The sequence below is a fragment of the Schistocerca nitens genome, chromosome 3 (genome assembly GCF_023898315.1).
Source record: "Schistocerca nitens isolate TAMUIC-IGC-003100 chromosome 3, iqSchNite1.1, whole genome shotgun sequence".
Classification (NCBI taxonomy): domain Eukaryota; kingdom Metazoa; phylum Arthropoda; class Insecta; order Orthoptera; family Acrididae; genus Schistocerca; species Schistocerca nitens.
In genome coordinates this window covers 35,219,675-35,235,214 of record NC_064616.1, presented here as the reverse complement: position 1 = coordinate 35,235,214, position 15,540 = coordinate 35,219,675, and the positions used below count along the sequence as shown (strand labels likewise).

The 15,540-nt window shown below is 43.6% G+C and overlaps 1 protein-coding gene across 1 annotated transcript in view; it reads right to left on the bottom strand.

The window, feature by feature from the left end:
* Positions 1 to 15,540, bottom strand: part of LOC126247980 (polyhomeotic-proximal chromatin protein) — a 268,986-nt gene that overhangs the window by 172,482 nt on the left and 80,964 nt on the right. The window lies entirely within an intron of this gene.

The window sequence follows — 15,540 nt, the reverse complement described above, 5'->3', positions numbered from 1 at the left end:
TGTCGGCCAGAACATCTTCGTATATTTTTTGGACCGAGCTGCTAGTTAACGGCCCTCTTGGGCGTAGTTTGTTAATACTGACGTTGAACCTTATGACGCAAGGTCTAAGTTTTGGTGACTGGACGTTTTAGAAGTATTTATTTACTTTCCAGTTTGTATCTTTTATAGCGCGTTGTATAACAAACGCCTGTCTCTCTGTATGTTTCTTTAATCTTAGCTTCAAATAACTGTTGATGGCAGTAGCCGAAACGGCGTAATAAGGAAAGAAATTCAATAACGGATCTAGACGGTTTTATTTACAAAATATTCACATTACCGCAGATTCACACAGGAAATGTATATCCTTCATTAACGTATTTAGTGGTTCAAAATGGTTGAAATGGCTCTGAGCACTATGGGACTTAACTGCTGTGGTCACCAGTTCCCTAGAACTCAGAACTACTTAAACCTAACTAACCTAAGGACATCACACACATCCATGCCCGAGGCAGGATTCGAACCTGCGACCGTAGCGGTCGCGCGGTTCCAAGACTGTAGCGCCAGAACCGCTCGGCCACTATGCCCGGCTCGTATTTAGTGTTTTAACCCTCGCAATACGAAACAGGATGGGGGACTTTATGCCCACCATTTGAAAATATTGTAATTTAGTTATTTTATGTATTAAAATTTTGAAAAAAATATTTATTGTTTTTGAATTCGTGTGAAAGATTTCGTAAGCGTTTTACATTTTTTTCAGTTAAAAAATTTATATCTTAATAGTGATATCACTTTCCACATTGAATGTCATTTCAGTACTTTTAGTTTCAGGATCTTGCTTACACATCGCTATCTCTTTAAAAAGTAAGTTGCAAGTAAAAGTCAACAACAATTAACTAAATTTGTATTTAAAAAATTTTTTTGTTGTTCTCATAAAATACCCCCTAGCTTGGTAGTACAAATTAGTGAACATGCGTAGGTATTGTTAAGAGTGTTGTAAAACATATTTTTAGGTTCAGGACGCTACTTACACGTCAACATATTAAAAAATATGTTGTTAATATAAGAAGACAACGGTTAACGAACTTTCTTTTTTAACTTATTTTACTGTGGGCGTGAAGTAACCCCCCCTCCCTCCTTGCCCCCCCCCCCCTCCCCGCCGGTAATGCGCGTTATGGAAAATACGTTGGTATTGCTAGGGTTAAGAGCCTGTTCTGTTACTTTTTCATTAACAGCTTTTTTAAGCGAAGACATTCATTTTAAATTGACTGCCTTCTCGTACTTATGGGTGGGTTAATGTAAGTGTGAGGCGGAGGACGTGAGATTTTATGATAGTTGTCATGATGTCGATGCGTGCACTTCAGATCATGACTCACATCAAATGGTTCAAATGGCTCTGAGCACTATAGGACTTAACATCTATGGTCATCAGTCCCCTAGAACTTAGAACTAATTAAACCTAACTAACCTAAGGACATCACACAACACTCAGTCATCACGAGGCAGAGAAAATCCCTGACCCCGCCGGGAATCGAACCCGGGAACCCGGGCGTGGGAAGCGAGAACGCTACCGCACGACCACGAGCTGCGGACTGACTCATATCAATCTCTCAATATTTTAGAAAAGACGGCGATAACTCAACCAATGAGCGCCCCATTCAGACCTGAACCCCTCTTTGATCGACAGCGCACTTCACTCGTCTCTAGTATTTTGTGCCATACTATAGCACGAGTTTCTAAAACGCACATTACGTGTGAGATTATTAACAACAAATAACAGAAATATTTATTTCCTTAACAGCAGCTCGTGTGTGTGGCCTTCTGCATTAACTCCAGAACTTTCATGCTCGTGCAGAGCGTAGTAAACGTGAACAGAGATAAGCCTGAGGACATGAAACTTTTATCGCCCGAGAAGACGACGCGATAGCGCAGCAAGAATTACGTATGCGAGCGCAGTCCATATTGATCCAGGAGAGGGCCGCTGGCGCAATTTTATTCTGTAAGTTGTGTGTGCACGAGGCACCGCCGCTTCAAAATGCGAAGATCCATTGCCAGAAAGCCATAGCTGCGCTGTTTCTCAGTTTCGTGTCATGACTGGCCCGGGGCCGTTTTCCTCCAGAACACTGTAAATTCAGAGTTCGTAAAAAATCTTTCCTCTCTAGTATATGGACAAATGGTTCAAATGGCTCTGCGCTCTATGGGACTTAACATCTGAGGTCATCAGTCCCCTAGAACTCAGAACTACTTAAACCTAACTAACCTAAGGACATCACACACATCCATGCCCGACGCAGTATTCGAACCTGCGACCGTAGCGGTTGCACGGTTCCAGAATGAAGCGCCTAGAACCGCTTGGCCACACCGGCCGGCTATGAACAAAGATTAGGAATATTATCCCTCTCAGGGCAAAGAAGAATTAGAAAAAAAATTGTGCTTTCCCTTCTAAAATCTCAGTTACTGCATATCGGCAGACCGAACAGTGTGTGTGATGTAGCAGGGGAGGGGAGAGAGGGAGGGACGCATGAAAATGCGATATCATGTGAGATGGCGGTAAGTGCAAATGAAACTACCAATTTGTAATGAAATTCTGAACCGATTAATGTAACGTAAAGGAACTTGGTGAATCGAAACAGGTAGTATTAGAAGCTAAGCACTTTCATCCAAATAAATATTTGCTATCATGAAGTGAAATTTTTATTAAAACCATCTCACCCGCTTCAGACTAGTGACGTAAGTTCATTTTCGTTGATTTGGAACTTTTTGGAAAATGAACTACTTAAAGACATCTGATAGTTGACTCGTCAATTCCTTGCCCGAAAAAAGGAAGTATCCCAATTCTTACAAGCTATAGTTGGTTAGCAGGAGATCTGGTACAGGAGAAAATTTCTGACTGTGGAAACTGTAGTCTTTACCGTGTGGAACTTGTCACTGTGTTTCTAAGAATTAAATACTACAACCACGTTGGTACCTCATTGCGAATGTGTAGCAGTCTCCATATTGCGTCGCTTTAACGCAACGATAAATGACTTGAGTACATGTGAAACATGATTTGTCAAGTTGTGAGATCAAGCTTTGGTACCCTATTCTCACATGGAAAACCAAGGAGATTTAAGACGGATCTTAGGAGTATCAATTTTCATCTACATACAAATTAAATTTCCGTTATTTTCATTCCAATGCTCCAAATTCTTTCCATTGTTTGCAATGGAGTTAAACTGTGCTTTCTATGTCACGGTTTCTTCTTTTTTACCCCCATGACATTCCACCGCACATGTAGAAAAATGTGTGGCCAAACATTGTGCGTCTGTAAGGGGACACAGGATCGGCGAAAACTTATGCTGATGATAAGTCAGAGTGCATTGCTAATGGTCATCGGGTGACTGTTTCATTATTTCATGTAATTTCATTTACCTAACGAGCGTCTCATGCTTAATTGGATACTATTCTTCGTAATACTTCTCATTATTTTTATTTTCATTAACTATCGGATCCAAGATATTAAGTCCATGCTTAATAGCATAAATACATAAAATCATAAGCATTTAACACTTCAGCAAATAAAGCATATTGTGAGTTGAGAGTGAAGCACTTATCTCGCTACAACGCGCTGCATGCTGCTCTCACATGATTATAATATGAAATAGAAATATTCTTTCATTGGTGCGCATCTCGCTAGTGAGCCATGAAACAGCTGTCCCCGGGCAGCATTGAAAACTTCGCTTTGTTATGTCCCGTCAGTGTTGCAGAGGAAGATACTCTGCTTGTTAGTTGACGAGCAACAAAGACTTATAGTGTTCTAGTTTTCGTTGACGTGAGAACTACATCAAAAGATATTACAAATATCAGTTGAGTGGTAGTTTTCGTTACTGCAGCAGCACACTGATGTACACCACCATCATTTGTGAGTTGACACAGCTTCCCATAAGAAGCCACTTATTTTAAATTTCTTCTGTGCTCCTTAGCTTTAACTTCTAAATTTTCGTAAGTGTTTGTGCATTTATAAGGCGCAGATCTGCGTTTCATTACCCGTTTAGAGTATATTTTCGCCGTATTTAATATATTCAGGACTGTGATTGCCGGGTACAGATGCGAGCTGCTGACTGTTCACTCACAGCTCCAGGTGGTGTTGGCTTCAGTGTTGCAGCTTGAGGATGTTGCCAATGGCCATCGCTGTGGGGGGTCAGACATGAGGATCCGCGGCGTGTCCAGTACGTCCCACGCGTCCCCTGATTGGTCCACTACTGTGGCTGCACCGACTACTGCCCGCACTGAGGTTGACCCATCACTTGTGTTCGAGTGCGATGTCTTTCCGAGGTGTGGCAGGCAGCGAAAGACTTTCTCGGGGGCTGACCAGAGGGCCTCCCCTGTTTGTCTGACGAACAGGTTTTGGGCACTGTCTGTGGCTGACAAAGATCCTGGGTTAGATGCAGTCACTCGCCCGCACGATCTTAGCGTTCACAGAGGATGGGATTACTGGTAGTTGGGAGCTCCAATTTTAGGCGCGCAATGGTGCTCCTTAGGGATATGGATGCCAAGAAGAGGAAGGAATCCAGTTTGCACCCTGTGTGGATACTGGGAGAAATCATTCCATATGTGGAACAAATGGTTTGAATGGCTCTAAGCACTATGGGACTTAACATCTGAGCTCATCAGTCCCCTAGACTTAGAACTACTTAAACCTAACTAACCTAAGGACAACACACACATCCATGCCCGTGGAAGGATTCGAACCTGCGACCATAGCAGCAGCGCTGTTCCGGACTGAAGCGCCCTAGAACCGCTCTTCCACCGCGGCCGGCGAACGAGTGCTTCCAGATGCCATGAAGAACATAGGGAGCAGCTAATTGGAAGTAGTAGCTCATGTCAGTACCGAAGATGTGTGTCCCTTTGAATCAGAAGAGATTCTCTCTGGTTTCAGGCAGCTAGCTAAAGTGTTAAAGACTGCCAGTCTTGCTTGCACGGTGAAGGCAGAACTCGCCATCTGTATCATAGTCGACAAAACCAGTCCTCTGGTGTAGAGCCGAGTGGAGCGTCTAAATCAAAGGCTTAGACTGCCGTTCAACCGTGTAAGCTGCAGATTCCTCGACTTGCGCCTTAGGGCTGTAAGTTTCCGGGTTCCGCGTAATAGGTCAGGGGTCCACTACACACAGTAAACAGCTTCACGGGTAGCGGGGGATGTCTGGAAGGGACTGGAGTGGTGTTTCTTTTTTACATTAGAGCGTCTCAGGAAACTTCAGACAGGGCGTGAGTGTAAAAGATTGCAGGTCAAACACAGGACGACGTAGCGACAATCGGTACTGTAGTTGTAAATTATCATAGCTGTGATGGGGCAGAACCAGAGCTTCAAGCGCTGATACAAAGGACTGAATCTCAAGTAGTTGTATGTGTGGAAAGCTGACTAAAGCCGGAGATAAACTCAGCCGAAATTTTTGCAAAGGACCTAACCGTGTTCAGAAAGGATAGATTAAACAGAGCTGGTAGTGGTGTGTTTCTTGCTGTCAAAAGTAGTTTACCTTGTAATGAAATTGAATTAGATAGTTCCAGTGATTTAGTGTGGCTAGAGGTTATACTTCACAACCGGAATAAATTCATAATTGGTTCTTTTCACCGACCCCGACTCAGACGATACAGTTTCTGAACGGTTCAAAGAAAACGTGAGTCTCATTTCAAATTGGAACCCCACTCATATACACAGATGAGCCAAAAACATTATGACCACTTCTCACAGTAAGTGTGTGTGCTGCTCGGTGGCTCTGGGGGCACGTGACGCGGTAAGAGAAATATATGAGCGGAGCACATACGAATGGGGAATCATTCTAGCGATGATAAGTAGAGCAAATACGGAAATCCGCCGACTTCGGCAACTTTGACAAAAGCCAGATTGTTGTGGCCCAGTGCTTGGGAGCGAGCATCTCGGAAACGGCGAAGCAGGTCTGCTGTTCGCTTGCTACTGTCGTGAGCATTTATGGAAAGTGGTTGAAGAATGCTGACACCACGAGTAAGCGACAAGAAGTTGGACGTCCGTACGTCATCACAGAACATAGGGGTCGGAGGCTTGCGTGCTTACTAAAGCAGGATAGGCGGCGCTCTGTGACAGTACAGTGCTGGCGCGGGCACAAGTGTTTCGGAGCACCCCCTTCAGCACACAGTGTCGAATGTGGTGTTCCGCAGCAGAGGACCCCTACGTATTGCCATGTCGACCAAAAATTTCTTCAATTATGATTACAGTGGACAAATGGCTCTTAGCACTATGGGACTCAATATCTGAGATCATCAGTCCCCTATAACTTAGAACTACTTAAACCTAACTAGCCTAAGGACATCACACACATCCATGCCCAAGGCAGGATTCGAACCTGCGACCGTAGCGGTCGCGCGGTTCCAGACTGAAGCGCCTAGAACGCTCGGCCACACCGGCCGGCCTACAGTGGACACGGTATCATCGAGATTAGACCGCGGATCAATGCGATCGTATCGCCTGGTTGGATGAGTCTCGTTTATTGTTAAACCAGGTCGATGGTCGTGTCCAGGCACGCTGCCATCCAGGCAAACGGACGCAGGCCGGGGTGAGCAGTATTACGTTATGGGGGACGCTTACCTGGGCTATTGTGGGACCTGCGGTAGCAATCGAAGGCACCGTGACAGCTGTGGACCACGTGAACATTATTAGGGACCACCTGTAACCCCTTATGCTCTATGTCTTCCCTAACGGCGATGGCGTCTTTAGCAGGATAACTGTCTGCCGGCCGAGGTGGCCGAGCGGTTCTAGGCGCTACAATCTGGAACCGCGCGACCGCTACGGTCGCAGGTTCGAATCCTGCCTCGGACATGGATGTGTGTAAAGTCCTTAGGTTAGTTAGGTTCAAGTAGTTCTAAGTTCTAGGGGACTGATGACCTTAGAAGTTAAGTCCCATAGTGCTCAGAGCCATTTGAACCGAAATCGTGCTGAACCCTTTCTCAGAAAATTATTTTGAACAAATAGTTCAGGAGCCACTAGAAATGTAAATATCTTCGAAAACATACTTGACTTCTTAGCAACAAATAATCCTGAGCAATTAGGGAGCATCGTGACGGATACGGGTATTAGTGACCACAAGGCCCTTGTAGCAAGACTGAATACCGTAACATACAACCCCATCAAAAATAAACGCAAAAATATCTATTTCAAAAAGTAGATAAAAATTAACTTGACGCCTTTTGAAGACAGAGCCTCCACTCCTTCCCGCCGAGAGAGGTGGTGCTGTGGTTAGCACAATGGACTTCGGGAGGACGGCGGTTCAAACCCACGTCCGGCCATCCTGACTTAGGTTTTTGTGCGGTCCCTAAATCGCTCCTGGCAAATGCTGGACTGGTTCCTTTGAAAGGGCACGGTCGATTTTTTCCCCATCCTTGACACAATCCGAGCTTGTGCTTCGTCTCTAATGAGCTAGCTATTGACGGGATGTTAAACTGAATCTTCCTTCCTTTTCCACTGCTTCCAGTCTATGTACGCGTAGACCATATGTGGTGTTAATTAAAAGAAACAGAGAGATATATAGCAAATGAATTAATGAGAGGCGGTACTGATTCCCCATGGGACGTTAAACAGATCAGAACGCTCTGAAGAAGTAGTAAATTTTGGACACCACATTTAAACGTTCAAATGTGTGTGAATTCCTAAAGGACCAAACTGCTGAGGTCGTCAATCCCTAGACTTACACACTACTTAAACTAACTCGAACCTCTGACAGGGGGGACCGCGCAATCCGTGACATGGCGTCTCAAACAACGCGGCCACCCGCGTGACCAAATTTAAAAGAATGGAAAGTGCTCAAGATTGGCGAAGTTTTACAGAGGCTCGAAATTTAAAGCTATCAACAATGAGAGACGCTTTTAACAATTTCCACAACGAAACTCTGTCTCGAAATCTGACGGAAATCCCAAAGAGATTCTGGTCGTACGTGAAGTAGAGCAGCGGAATCACGCAATGAATACCTTCACTGAACGATAACAATTGTTATGTTGCTGATGACAGTGCCCTAAAGCGGAGTTACTAAACACAGTTTCCCGAAATTTCTTCACCACAGAAGACGAAGTAAGTATTCCGAAATTCCAATCAAGAACAACTGCCAACATGAATAACTTAGACGTAGATATCCTCAGTACAGCGAAGCAGCGTAAATCACTCGCTCCAGATTGTTGGTTGGTTGATTGATTGATTGATTTGGGGAAGGGACCGTCTAGATCGTATACTCGTTAGGTTCCTTTCAGAGTATGCTGATAAAATAGCTCCATACTTAGCTATCATTTACAATCGCTCGCTCGTCGAAACATTCGTACCTAAAGACTGGAAAGTTGCACAGGTCACACCAATACCCAAGAAAGGAAATAAGAGTAATGGTTCAAATGGTTCTGAGCACTATGGGACTTAACTTCTAAGGTCATCAGTCCCCTAGAACTTAGAAATAATTAAACCTAAGTAAGCTAAGGACATCACACACATCCATGCCTGAGGCAGGATTCGAACCTGCGACCGTAGCGGTCGCGTGGTTCCAGACTGTAGCGCCTAGAACCGCTCGGCCACCCCGGCCGGGGAAATAGGAGTAATTCGCTACGTTACGGACTCATATCACTAACGTCACCCATATCACTAACGTCGATCTGCAGTAGGATTTTTTAACCCCGAAGAAAACGATTTTTTGATAGTTAGCGAACACGGATTCGGGAAATATCGTTCTTGTGAAACACAAATAGCTCTCTATTCTCACAACGTAACAAGTGGTATCGCCAGGAGATGTCAAGTTGATTCCATATTTTTATACTTACAAAAGGCTTTTGGCGCCGTTCCTGGTAAGCGACTTCCAATCAAATTGCGTACCTATGGAGTATCGTCTTAGTTGTGTGACTGGAGTCGTGATTTCCTGTCAGAAAGGTCAAAGTGCGTAGTAACTGACGGAAAGTCATCGAGTAAAATAGAAGTAATATCTGGCGATCCCCAGGGAAATGTTATAGCCTGTCTGCTGTTTCCGATCTACACAAACGATTTAGATGACAATCTGAACAGCCCTCTTAGATTGATTGTAGATGATGCAGTCATTTACCGTCTTGTAAAGATGATGATGATCAAAACTAATCCCAAAATGATTTAGACACGATATCTGTATGGCGCGAAAAGTGACAATTCACTCTAAATAATGAAAAGTGAAAAGTTATTCTCGTTAGTCGCAAAAGGAATTCGCTAAATTTAGGTTACACAATAAATCACAAAAATCTAAAGGCTGTGAATTCAGTTAAATACTTAGGAATTACAGTTACGAATAAGTTAAATTGGAACGGTCACACAGATAACGTTGTGAGTAAAGCCAATCCTAGACTGCGATTTATTCGCAGAACACTTACGAAATGCAACTGGTCTAGTAAAGAGACTGCCCACACTACGCTTGTCCGTCCTCTTCTAGATTACTGGTGCGCGGTGTGGGATCCGCATCAGTTACGATTGACGGAGTACATTGAGAAAGTTCAAAGAAGAGCAGCTCGTTTTGTGTTAGTGCAAAACAGGGGAGGGAGTACTGCGGATGGGATACGCGAATTGGGATAGCAATCGTTAAAACAAGGGCGATTTTCGTCGTGGCATGATCTTCTCACGAAATTTTGATCGGCTTTCCACTCCGAGTTCGAAAATATATATATTTTTTTTGCGCCTTCCTATATAGGGAGAAATGAATATCATCATGAAGTTAGGCAAATCGGAGTTCGCAGGAAAAAATATGAGTTTCTGTTTTTCGCGCACGCTGTTCGAGACTGGAACGGTAGAGAAATAGCTTGAAGGTGCTTCGATGAACCTTCTTCCAGGCACTTAACTGTGAATCGTAGAGTAAAAAATGGAAATGAACGTACGGCATCGTCGGCCGGGAGGCTCCTGTTCGGGGGAGGTCAGCCGCCAAGTGCAAGTCTTATTTCATTCGACGCCACATTGGGCGACTCGCGCGCCTGTAATGAGGATGAAATGATTATGAAGACAACACAACACCCAGTCCACGAGCAGAGAAAACCTCCAACCCGGCCGGCAATCGAACCCGGGCCCGCTTGCATGGGAGGCAAGCACATTACCACCCAGTTAAGGAGGCGGACATTGTAATCACGTAGATATAGATAATACACAGTCTTCATTTATATGAAACGGCTGTAATTCCTTAACATGGAGGAGCATACAACAACAGAAAAAAAAAAACTACACTCAGAGTAGCTTCATGCTATCGGAAGAATTATTTTATTCCTTGCTCGGGGAAATGCTCCACGAATGAATTTTTCACTCTGTAGCGGAGTGTATGCTGATATGAAAATTCCTGGCATATTAAAACTGTGTGATGGACCGAGACTCGGACTCGGAACCGTTGCCTATTCGCGAGGAAGTTCTGTACAGATTGAGCTACCCAAGCACGACTCACGATCCGTCCTCGCAGCTTTACATTCGCCAGTACCTCATCTCCTACCTTCCAAATTTCAGAAGTGCGAGCCTTGGTCTGACATTCAATCTGCCAAGAAGTTTTACTGCACGAGTCCGTTCGTAATTTCCATACGTTGGTAGCCCCATTTTTCTCTCAGTGCTATTGTCAGGTCTCTTACGCCCTAAACTGGTGGGATCACATTTTTCTGAAGCTTTTTGGGTTTTACGTACAGGCCACTTCACCAGGGGACACCATCACCACCTCTAGAACATAGCCACATAACTCTAAATTTACTAAACAACATGTACTGACAAAGTAGTGCTATGTGCCGGACCAGGATTCGAACACAGAAATTGAAATTCAGAAAGTAGAAGAAAGGCATTGGCAAATTCAGGCTGCGACGAAGGCCATATAGATCAGCTCTATTGCACTTAAAGAAGCTGTCAACATCAAACAAGTTGTCAAACTTTACTGCGTGTGTTAAATATTTGACCATGTATGGTGTTGTTTCAAGTGTTTGTGAAACATGGGCCTTGTTTGAGGAGGAACAGCAGGGTGACGGTCGAAAAAACTCGACATTTTTTAATTACGGAATTCGAATGTCTACACATTGAAGAATTATTCCCCAAAATATTATGCTCGAACTCCAAAAAGTAACGACTCTGTGAGCGTTTAAAGCCGAGGGTGCACAACACAAAACGCCATTGACACAAGTCGTTATCGATGGTATCACCCGTATTCATACCGATTTGAGTAAACCTCATTTGCTGAAGCGTTGTTTGGGCGGTTTTACTCAGAATGTGAACGAAAGTTTCAATAGCCTCATTTGGCGATGCGCTCCAATAATAAAGTTCAGCCGAAGCGAAATTGTCAACATCGCTTCAAATTTTGACGTATGTCTATTCAATGTAGGCCATACTGCATTAACGCACGTGGCAAATGCCCTTTAAATCAAAATCGCCGATGAAATGCGCCGATTGTGTGACGGCAGAGACGCCAGCGGCGATGCGGTAAGCGACGAAAAGGGCTTTGAGGACGAAAATGAGGGCTTGTCAGGTCAAAGTAGGAGAAAGCGGTCATCCTCTGGTCGGAGCGATAGTTAGTAGTAGTTAGTAGTCTACTCGTGCAGTAGACCAGGAATCGAAGATCTCCCCTAAGTTTCAAGCTTTATCCCATTTTTTAATATGATAATTGCTTGTCAAACTTTAAACGCGTTTTCCACGAAACCATGTTTTCAGGCATGGTTGTCGTCGCCCACACTGCAATTTTCATGCGATTTTAATGATTTATGGTCTCCCTTAAAGCAAACTGAATTCTCGTCAGCTCATCGTAGCCAATTTTTTTTTACGTTGATATTTCGGTTTTTTTTCGGCCAAAAATGGCCATTATTTTCAAATATCTGTAATTTCGTTAGATTTTTTTCAAATCCGTACGATGAACTAAAATTACATCTGTAAGGATCAGGGCTGTATGTTAATTTCATGTTTCAGATAACCGCAACTGGAGTTACAGTGACAACCGTCGATGTACAGTCGTGGACAAAACGAGCGAGACCCCGCGCCTATTCGTTATGCTGATCCGCACAGCTTTAAAGTCTGCTACACAGTATAACAGGCAAGGCTACGAAGTGCTACCAACATACTATGCACAGCCGTGAAATTGACGAACTATACAAACTTTGTCAGACTGTTTTCAGTCATATGTAAGACTATACGAGGGTTGGATCTTAAATAGTGGCAACTATTTATCCACCTCCTTCAAAGTAGTCACCAGCGTTGTGTAGAACCCGTTGCCGTTACTCGCTGATAATAGTATTTTGTTATTTCGTTGAACACCCCGAATGATTGTCACATAAGCGGTGACATAAAGGTAGAAAATTCATGTTTTAGAGTCCAGAAAGCTCTATGCAACAGAAACTGCAGATCATTTTGCCATTTTCATTGCGAAATTGCTGGCTGATTCATATCTGGGGTAATAATAGAGGGCTGTTTGCCTGGGTTGTCTACTAGCGTAGTGAAAGGTGTTTGCTACTGCAAGGGAGGTCTAGTTTGTTTTCGGTTCTAATCTCGATGGAGGCAGGTAGACTATCAGTAAAGCAATTTTAAGAAATTCTCGCGCCCCCAATACGTTTTATTGCTACATTTATTCTGCACTGGCGCCCCGTGGATGTCAATATGAAACTCTTGTAGAATTTCATACTTGTTACTGCCTTCCTTTTTCCGCTTCTGTCAATAATTGAATTGACTTACGTGTGGCACTGAATGATTTTTAACTGAATTTCGTTACGAATCTTCACGCATTGCTAAATTTGCACACTTTCGTGGTAGGTCAGCAACGGTAAACCACTATGACTGGTCTGAAAGTTGACACAAACCGTTTCGCGGCCGAATGCGCATAATATTTTGCTAATTCGTAACGATGTGGGGTACTTTGTCTTACTAGAACAGTTGTTTTACCTCGATAAGCTGAAATTCATTTATATTAGTACAGTTCATACTAATTAGCGTTTCTTCATTCATTTATATCTTATATTTACGTGTTGTGTTTAACACACTAATCAGCATTAATATAGTCTTACACATGATTGAAAACATGTCTGACAAAGTTCGGTTAGTTTGTCAATTTCACGCCTGTGCATAGTATGTTGGTAGCACTTCGTCGCCTTGCCTGTTATGCTGTGTAGCAGACTTTAAAGCTGTGCGGATCAGCATAACGAAAAGGCGAGGGGTCTCGCTCGTTTTGTCCACGACTGTACCAATAAAATCTTCAGCGTATGCTTTATTCATTGTAGCAAACCCATGTCTCTACTACAGTTCATAACGGAGGAAAAAAGTCCTGAATTTGAGCAATATTTTAGTATTTTCGTCCATCACCTTGCCGTTCCCTCTTGGGAGGAGTTTTGGTTTACGGAAAATCTGACAACGTGCTGGACGTTGTGTTGATATTTCGGCGCATATGTTTAGTGAAAAAGCGTTTTATTACAATTTAGCTCACTGTATCGTTAGTGACCAGAACTATGGAAACTACGATCGACCATTAAAACAAAGTAGCACTGGAAATTATCACAATGGTAGAGGTGTCGCGTCTCGCGTCTTTCCCAGCCGTGTACATTCTAGGGCAGGGGGGGGGGGGGACGCACCATGAAGGAATTATCCTAATGGGATGGAAATCGATGAATGTGATGTACCCGTACAGAGAAACAAATGATTACCATTTCAGAAAATTTTGATTCTTTACTCAAGAGAGAGAACTTGGCAAGTTGAACAAGTCAGTGACGCGTTGATCCATTTCGCCCTCATGCAAGCATTGATTAATAGAGTTGTTGGATGTCCTCGTGGTGCGTCCGAGTCCCGAGCTGGTAGGAGGGCCCTGCCCATAATGCTTCAAACGTTCTCAGTCGGGGAGAGATCCGGCGACCTTGTTGGCCGAGGAAGGGTTTCGTAAGCAGAAAAGCAGCAGAAACTCTCGCCGTGTGCGGGCGGGCAGTAACTTGCTAAAATCAAGCCCAGGGTGGCTCACCCTGAAGGGCAACAGAACTGGGCATAGAATATCGTGGACGTACTGGTGCCGCGGATGGCAACCAAAGAGGTCCTGCTACCGTATGGCGGGCGACAGTCACGTTGGTATCCCACCGCCGTCCGTGGCGTCTCCAGACAGAGTTTCATTTACTGGAGTAGAATTGTCTTCAGCGATGAGTCCCGCTCCAACTAAACCCCGATGACCAGCGACGTCATTAGAGGGTCAAGTAGTAGGGAATAATTTTTTGCGTACTTCTGTCTGTTTTTCGATGTGAGACCGAGCCAACTCTAGACAATTTATTAAAACTTTGTCAGTTAAGCTGATGCAGTCATTTTCCTTTGACAGCTTTTCATGTGTATATTTCTCTCTCATTTTCAACCATTCCCTAAAACAGCGTCATTTTTTCTTTAAACACAATGGCAGTCGTTGCTAGAAATGCTTTACCTCTACGTGTAGCCATTCCCACTATTGGCAAATAGCATGAACAACAGCGTCTGCTTGAAAAGTAATGTTAAACTGACAAACTTGTTGGCTCGTGTATGGGCTTGTTTGACAAAACCGTGGGTAGACAAGAACGAATTAGGCAAATAAGTTTGATCGTGTGCGGTGGCCTTTAAATAAAATATAATTTATTGACTCTCTTCTTATCAACCCCACTCCGCGGGGTCCATGCAATACGACTGATTGTAATCTGATGTGAAAGTGTGTTATATCAGTCCGCTTAAAAGTCTAACATAGCATAAAAATATCATCTTCTTCCGTTCCTTCTCTCTTTGGCTGCTTTGTAACTGCCCTTTTTTCTTTACAAGCACATCTCCACTGTTAGTGATGAACATATAGGCGACAACTGGATCAATTCAAACGAAGGACTAGTTTTTACAAGGTCTTGAGAAAGCGGCTGCAACCTTGCGTACTATGGAGGCCCCGATCATAACATTCACCAGATGTGATTTAAGCAGTAAAATGGTTGGACAGAGGTTTAAGCCGGCCGGAGTGGCCGAGCGGTTCTAGGCGCTTCAGTCTGGTACCGCGCGACCGCCACGGTCGCAGGTTCGAATCCTGCCTCGGGCATGGATGTTTGTGATGTCTTTAGGTTAGTTAGGTTTAAGTAGTTCTAAGTTCTAGGGGACTGATGACCTCAGAAGTTAAGTCCCATAGTGCTCAGAGCCATTTGAACCATTTTGACAGAGGTTTAAACCTGGTCCTTACACCACACTTAGCAAGTACGTTACTCACTGTGCTCAGTAACATACTTTTTCATCCAGTTAACAGAAAACGTGTGTTCACATTAAAAGTTTCACTCACAGAGCGTCATTTGTATAATTATAATCAGTTTCGCACAAGATCTTTTTAAAGCACAGAATTGACTACAAGCATATCGAATAATTCAATCTCAAGGCTATAAATTACCTGCTACTTTTTATCTCATTGTGAATCGGACACATTCACTTTCCAGTATTTATTCGAAAACTAGGAAGTAACTGAGACCTTGTAGCACCTCAGATATCCAGAGCTTCCCTTAAACAATCGCATCATTTAATCAGTAGTAACTAAATGAAGGCAGTCATATAATTTAATTTTTGATATACTAATTAGCCTAGATTCAGTAAAGTTTTAT